Consider the following 7,846-nt stretch of genomic DNA (forward strand, 5'->3'; position numbering starts at 1 on the left):
TTCCTACTCCACTGTCTTCCGGAAGCATCTTAAATTCCTGCCTCCCCATTCCTGCCAGAGTTTGAAACCCCAAATCTGCTAACTGTGCAGTTTTATGTTTAAAATATATTTTCCTTTTTTCTCCCGTAGTTTATTAGGAATTTTTTTGTGGCCTGTCTCCCATTCATTTATTCACACTCATTTGTTCACTCAGCAAACACTAAGAACCCATTATGCGCAGTGAGTTCGAACCAACAGGTGGAAAGAGCAAGTGAGAGCGGCTGACAGGACCCCAGCCAGACGCCCGGAAGGTGGAGGCAGAGCCACCTGCAACATAACTTCTGAGGCAGTGGACCTTGGAGGAATCAAGGGAGCTCAGAGGAGTATGACTCGCACTATTCACCACCCTGATGCCCCAGTGTCAAGGAGGGGTGGCTGGGCTCTTCCCTAAAACCCCCAAGCACTGCCCTGGGTTGGGCGGCACCCATCTCCACCCACGGTGGCCACAGCTACCTCATCTCCTCCTGACCTTCCTCCTGCCTTCCTTTCTATTCTGCAGCCACTACAATTGTCCTTAAATACAGAGCCAATGACGTCACCCCATTTCAAAAGCCTCAGTGGCTCCTTTCAACTGATAGTCCTTGGTGGCACTGCTGGGATCCCTAATTTTGGGTGCAGCGAAGGAGGACACTCCATTTAATGCAAACAACTCAACTGTAATGCAGTATGGATGCAAGAACAGCATGGTTGTGAAACAGCTCAATTATGAAACAGCTTGGCAGCAAAGCCACCTGGGGGCCATGCCTCTCTCTGGACAGGCAGCTCTGCTCCAGTGAGACAGCTTCCTTGTTTCAGCTCCAAGGAGACCAACGATCTTCAGCAATAAGTAAAGGTACACTCCAGAAGCTAGAGTAAAGCTGACTTATATAGACAGAAGTTCCCATCCCTGGTCCCTGATTGGTTTGTCCCGGTGCAAATGAGGACTCCAAATCCTTGCAGTTTGATTGGTCCAAAAGGCACTGTCCTGATTGGTCAAAATGGAGCCACTATGATTGGTTGGTGAAGATGCCGATGGGGCTATCTATAGCTGTATAGCTCCAATTGGATGGGGGAAAGCCTTGGTCCTATTGGTTGAAATACTATTCCAGGAATACCTTTTTAAGGGTAGGCTCAGATGGCAGGAACGCAATACAGGCAGGCAGATCAGTGCAGGCTTTTCTCCGAAGTGCAGTTTGGATGAGCGGTCCTGTTTAGAAATGGCTGCTAGGCTCTGTTTTTATATTTGCACCCAGTTAGCCACCAGGAATCCTTCTTGGTAGTTACCTTCTTTCTCAGGGTCCACATTCCCATTAGCCACCTATTTTAAACTTACACCTTGAACTTGGCACTCCAGGCTTTTCATGATCCAACCCACCAACCCACCCAATGCCGCTATTGACGAGCTTGATCTTAGCCTGCCACTTGAAGTCTTTCTCTTCTTGTGTGTTCTCAACTGTAAAATGGGGGTATCTACTGTGACAGACTGCATTTTCCAGAGATGTCAGCCGCAATATATATCCCATGAGTTCTTCCTACGAGAACCATTGACTTTTCCCAGGGAATGGTGGGGACAATGTTACCTCCCCTTGAATTTGGGTAGACCTTTGTCACTGCCTTGACAGATATGGCAAAGGTAATGTTACACAACTCCCGAGGCTAGGTCATAACAAAAACACCATCTTGTTCCCTTGGAATCCTGCGGCCATGCAGCCATGTGGAAAGGCCATTGTAGGTGTTCTGGTTGACAGCTGGCACCAACTGGCCAGCCATGTGTGTGAGGCATCCTGAAAGCCACCTGTCCCAGTTGATTCTGTGTGGAGCCTAGTAGAGCTGCCAAGCCCTAGAGCAAAATATATGGTAATTGTTGTTTTAAGCCACTAAACTTTAGGGCACCTTGTTATGCAGCAAAGGATAACTGAAACATCTACTCTTATAGGGATAATAATTGTTTGCTCTGGTGGCCATACCAAAATGCCACAGACTGGGGGACGTAAACAACAGAAATGTATTAAATGTATTCTCTTACAGTTGGGGAGGCCAGAAGTCTGAGATCAAGGTGTCAGTAGGGCCGGTTCCCTCCGAGACCTTCCTCCCACCTTGTAGACGGTCAATTCTCTCTTCCTTGTGTCTTTGTGTGGTCTTACCTCTGTACATCTGTGTCCTAATCTCCTCTTCCCCTAAGGACACCAGTTGTCCTGGGTTAGGGCCCACCCTCGTGACCTCATTTTAATTTATCACCTCTTCAAAGACCCTAGTTCATATGTCAATTATATCTAAATAAAGCTGGGGGGAAAGATTTCATCTCCAAATACAGTTACACTCTGAGGTAGTGAGGTTTAGCACTTCGACATTTGAACAAAAGGGGGAATACAGTTTGGGCCACAACAATAAGCAAATACATATGAAGTACTCAGAAGGGCAGGTGCCTCACACAGAGAAAGCACTCCACATGTGGTAGCTGTGTTATTGTTCTAACTGCTTTCACTACCACCACCGCTGTCATCTATGTGGCCTCGAGTCACACCACCTGCCTCCATCCATGGGGGACAGCTCTGCTTCTAGGCCGCCCCTTCAGCCTGCTGTGCCCAAGTCTGTCTTTCATCTATCCAAATCCTTCCTGTCTTAGGAGCCCCAGCTCCTTCTGTACCCCTGCTGTGGAGTCTCCCTGATTCCCTCTACCCTTGCTTTGTGTTCCTACAGCTCACGTTGGGGACCGATTAGCAATTATTCTGGTTTGCCCTACCGAAGAAGCTTCGGCTTTTTGAGCTGTGCCTTTGTTTTCCAACGTGAAATAGGGGTTGTTGTTATTGTTTTTAAATAAAAATATTAAAATAATTGATAATAAAAATAAGTTGCGCTCAGTTTATAACATTCAGACAGTACAGAAAGGTTTAAAGGAGAAAGTGAAAATCACCTGGAATGAATGACTTTTAACATTTTGGCTTATCTTTCTGGCATTGCGTGTGTGTGTGCGCGTGTGTGTGTGTACATATCCTTTTTTTTCTTACTTCTAAGACAACAGTGATTGTAGGATACACCATCGATTTAATTACATAGCTTTAAGGGAGAAAGAATACTGCATTAAACATATAAACTAATCGCAAAATGTAGATTCTAATTTCAGAAATTTAAGATGTGAAAAACGTGACCTTAAAATCAAGAAAATATAAGTGCATCTCTATGTTTTTCAAAATGGGAATCTCTATGAATACTGTTTAATGGCTTACTTTGGAAAAATCTGAATGACCAAGCTCGGCCACCTTTCCACATTAATAAATTAATGGCCATATCATCCATTTTAACAGCTGTATAGTATTCCATCAAATTGATATATGATAACACATTTATTCCTCGCTGAAGGGCATGAAATTTTATTATCATCGGATACAAACAGATTTATAGACTCTCACCCTTATTTTCCTTAAGATAAATTCCTCTGATCAGCGTGCCTGGGCGGCAGAATTGACACTCTTTACCCGGAAGTTGGCTGCCATCAGCCACACGCCGCCCAAGGACAGGAGCTGTCAATGAACCACCACCCGTGGGTCCTCCAACATGAGGTCCTGTCACTGAGCCTGGTGCACAATGGGACTCTGGGAATAGCTTCTTGGTAATAATAAGTCAGGAAACAGACCTCGCGTGACTACCACACCTGGAACTTAGGTGTGTAATTAACTCGACTTTCTGTAATGAGAGTTTTAAAAAATTAAAAAGCATAGTTTGGGGGTCAGTCATGGTTTCAACTCCTAGAGCATTTACTCAGCGTGTGACTTAATCTCCTGGAGCCTCAGTTTCCCTGTCTGTACAAGGGAGAACATGATGTGTCCTCAGTAGGTCTGTGCGGCTGGGTGTCTGTCCTAGCTCTGTGCACGACCTAAGAAGATGGAAAGCCTGGGCATGGTCCTCACAGACACCGCTCTTCCAAGGAAGCCCACCGCTGGGGAGATCTAGGGTATAAATTGGGGGAGGGGTTGCCCGAGGGCTCCGGGGCCTCTGAGAACCAGATGGAGAACATCTGTGTCTCAGAGGGCTCTGGGCCCCATAAGTGAGCTTGGCCCCAAGTGGCACAAACCACTGGAATCCGCAGTGGGTGGTCCTTTGAGTTTCTAATAATAAGAAGATAAGGAGTCACGGCTGCCATTTGTTGAGTGGCTCTCATCTGTGTGCCAAGCATCTACCAAGTGTTTTATTTTCATTTTCTTATTTCATCCTTCTCGTGAGGTGGAAATTACAGCCACACTTTAGAGAGGCCAAAACTTGGCCCAGGATTTCAACTGTGCTCACTTCTCCCGCCTCTTGCCTCCCCTCCCTGCCCCTCTGCCCAGTCCTATCCCACTCTGCAGCAAGTGAGCCTTTCAAAGCACCAAGCTAATCGTGACATTCCTCTGCATATGACCAACCTTCTTCAGTGGTGTCTCCCCAGGACTGTCAAGGATAAGTCCAAAGTCCTAAATGCAGTTTCCTATGGTTCAACCTGAGAGAGATTTATTGTATTATGTCCTCAAGGTTGGGCCCCCTGGCATTCAGGAGGTGCTCACCATAGGTACAGTGCTCCCCATTGCATCACCCGAACATTGTACCTGGACACAGAAAAGAACCTCAATAAATTTTGGCAAATAAATGATGAGGATGCAAGTTGGGATTGAACCCCAGCCTCTCTGGGAGAGTTTAAGCAACTTGGTACCCAAGCTACACTACAGTGAGGGCTCCCTGCCCACCACTTGGCACCAGCCACAGGTCGCATAGACATGTGCCAAAGGAGGCAGCCCAGGCCCCGCTGAGTGGACAGCACCGGCCCACAGCAGCTGGCTCCAGATGCCGCACAATCTGACCCCAGTTTTCCAGGACCGTGTCTGGTTTCACTGGGAAGTAGCCAACATGGTAGCCAGGCTCATCAAGAAAAAAAAGGCGCTAGTTTGAGAGGCAAGACCTGGGCGCTGTCCTTCCCTAGTCTGGGCCCCGCTGGCCGACATTCCAGAACTTGCAGCCTGTGCACTGTGTCCCCAAAGCCACACGGTGGCAGTGTTTGCACCAACTGGGCCCCAGAGAAGCAGAAGCTTCAGCCTAGCTCCTGCAAGATGCCCTTAGAGGGCTACGCGGCTGCGTGCACACACTGTGTGCACAAAGGGTATGTATGCAGGGCGGGCCGCAAGGGTGCACTTCTGTCAATGTGTGGGCACTTGCCTGGGAGGGGGGATGTCTGAAGGCTGGAGTCTGCATGCACAGGTAGCAAGGTGAATGAGTATTTCTGTGTGTGGGTGTGTTTGTGTGTCCACGTAAACCCGTTTATCAACACATCTTTGGCTTTGTGTGGGTGTCCGTGTGTATGTGCGCATGCATGTGTGTGTGGGTCTTTGTGCCTAACAGGGTGTGTGTCTGACTTCGCGTGGGCTCTTTCTGCCTCTCTGCACCTCTGTCTTTTAGTGTGTTGGTCTTTGTGACTGTGTTGATCTAAGGGTGTGTTTCCAACTGGGCCTCTGGGTACAATGAGGAGAGAGCCAGTAGTTGAGAGGGTTGTGTGTCTGGGTGCCAGGAGACACTAAGGTTAGGGACCTCTGAGATTCAGGGTCCCCGTCCTCTGGCCCCTGCCCCACCCATCACCTGTATGGACAGCTGCTCTGACTCCAACTCCTCAGCCCCCGGCCTCCTCAGGCTCCACCCGCTGGCCCCCTCGAAGCACCCGGCCCTCCCCCTGCCTTTAGAGTTTTCTCTCTAATTCCTCCTCCACCAACCACTAGCTCCTGGGGCTCAGATATTTATTCAGATGTACCTGCAGGGTTCCAGTCACCCCCTGCCTCCACTACCCTGATGGAACCAAATCCCCTCCCTGGCCCCCGGGCCCCAGCAGACTCGGGTCTGCCTGCAGTTGGGCAGGACAAGGTCCTTCCAGCACTCACCTCCCTGGAGAAGCTGCACCTCATCTTGGCCTGAGCATCCTGATGGAGCAGACTTCAGGGCATGGCATGTCTCGGTTCTCAGACTGGAGGCACCTGGAGGAGGGGCTCTGCCTCTCCCCCCTGACCTCAGGGTGGTACCTGGTCTCTGATTCTATTGCCCAGTACTGGAGAGGGGGTGGCCCTCTGGTTCCTTCTCCGGCCCCCTGGCCCCCGGCCCCCGGCCCGCACAGGCATTTCACAGCACCCATGCCAGCCCCTCCCTTCCCCCCGCCAGGCGAGGGCCCAGAGTGCCACGTCAGGCCACATCTGGCCACCCTTCCCCCATGGTTATTAATAATTGGGTATTAGGCGAGAGGCAACTATTGATTCCGGCGCGGGCGGCTCCGGGTCGGGGTAATTTATGGAAACACTGGCGTCCCTGGTGATAAATAATGAGGTGATCGCAGAGACAGGTCACTAGTGAGTGGCCTCCAGCCCGCTGCCCTGTCCACTCACACACAGGCTCATAAACGGAGGGAGAGAGGGAGAGAGGCCCGGGACCCCCGTAAAGACAAAGGACGCCGTGGTGGTGCGAGGCGCCAGCGAGGCAGGCGAAGCGGAGCCACTGGCCGTGCGACCCGGCCGCAGGGCTGCCGGGAAGGCGGCAGGAATGCACGGAGGGAAGGACGGAATGACGAACAAGGACAGGCACACAGAGCAGGGCAGGGCAGGAGGAGAAGGCAGATGAGGGGGCAGAGGGACGGGCGGGGAGAGAGGGGAAAGGCACAAAGCCGAGAGGCCGGGACGCGGACAGCGCGGGGGGGGGGGGGGGGGGGGCCGGCGAGCTGGGGGTCACCTGCCCACTGCGTGCCAGCCCCGCTCTGCGTTCTCACTTCAGCATCCTGACATGCCCTGAGCAGCGAGCGACTCAGAGCACAAGTTCCAGAGTCTGCCAGTGTGGGTTCAAATCCCGGCTCCACCCTGGGCACACCCCCGCCCCCCCCCCCCCCCCCCCCCCCCCCGCTGCATGACCGTGGGTGGGTCACTTCACTCCCAGGTCCCCACCTGGAAAGAGGAGCCAACATGACACCGAGGCCAGCGGCAGTCGAGAGGACCACACAAGTCAGCACCTGTGCCCCCCCCCCCCCCGCCCCCACCCCGCCCCCCACTGGCTCTGCACTGCGGTTTCTGTATGAGTGTGTGTTACTGTTGGGCCTGGCTCTGGTCGGTTTCGTGCAATTCCAGCTGATTCGATTCTCTTCCTCGTGATAGGGTGTCTAGTTCCCAATGACTGAACCGGGAAAAACGAGGTGAGCTCTGCCCCGCAGCTCTGGGGAGACTTACAACCTTACTGTGAGCAGGAAGGCTGGACTCGAGCCTTGCGGTGGAATTGGGAGGAAAGGTGTTCCGGATGGCAGGCGCGGTTCACGTGAAAGCTTCGAAAATTTCAGGGCTGGGGGGACCCTGAAGGCCTATGGCATCCACCGATATACGGATCCTTCTATAATGTCACCCGGCTTTAACTTGGCCACCTCCAGGGATGGGGAACTCATCACCTTCCTTGGGGAACTCTGACTTGAGAAGGCCCTTCTTTAAAATCAGCCTCCCCCACTCCCCGCCCCTTCACCCACCCCGGCTCAGCCCTGCAGATGTTTGCAGTCATCAGCCGAGAGCCACTTACAGAAACCCACCCTTACTCCTCTTTTTGATGATTATTATTAGGTGCAGCTACTCTCATCCCTCTTGGGATGGCCAGCCGGTCCCCTTCCTGCGCCAACTGCCCTCCTGGCCAGGTCCAGCCAGGCCTCTCCAAAGGCAGAGCCAAGGACCTGCTATGTCCTGAGCAGGGCAGACATGGCTGGACTGTTCCCTTCGCCCTAAATGCACAGAGTTCAGACTCTGCTCCCAGAGCCCTGAGGTTTCACGGACAGGCCCAGGGACCCCTGCCCCTG

The sequence above is a fragment of the Rousettus aegyptiacus genome, unplaced genomic scaffold (genome assembly GCF_014176215.1).
Source record: "Rousettus aegyptiacus isolate mRouAeg1 unplaced genomic scaffold, mRouAeg1.p scaffold_m13_p_3, whole genome shotgun sequence".
Taxonomy (NCBI): domain Eukaryota; kingdom Metazoa; phylum Chordata; class Mammalia; order Chiroptera; family Pteropodidae; genus Rousettus; species Rousettus aegyptiacus.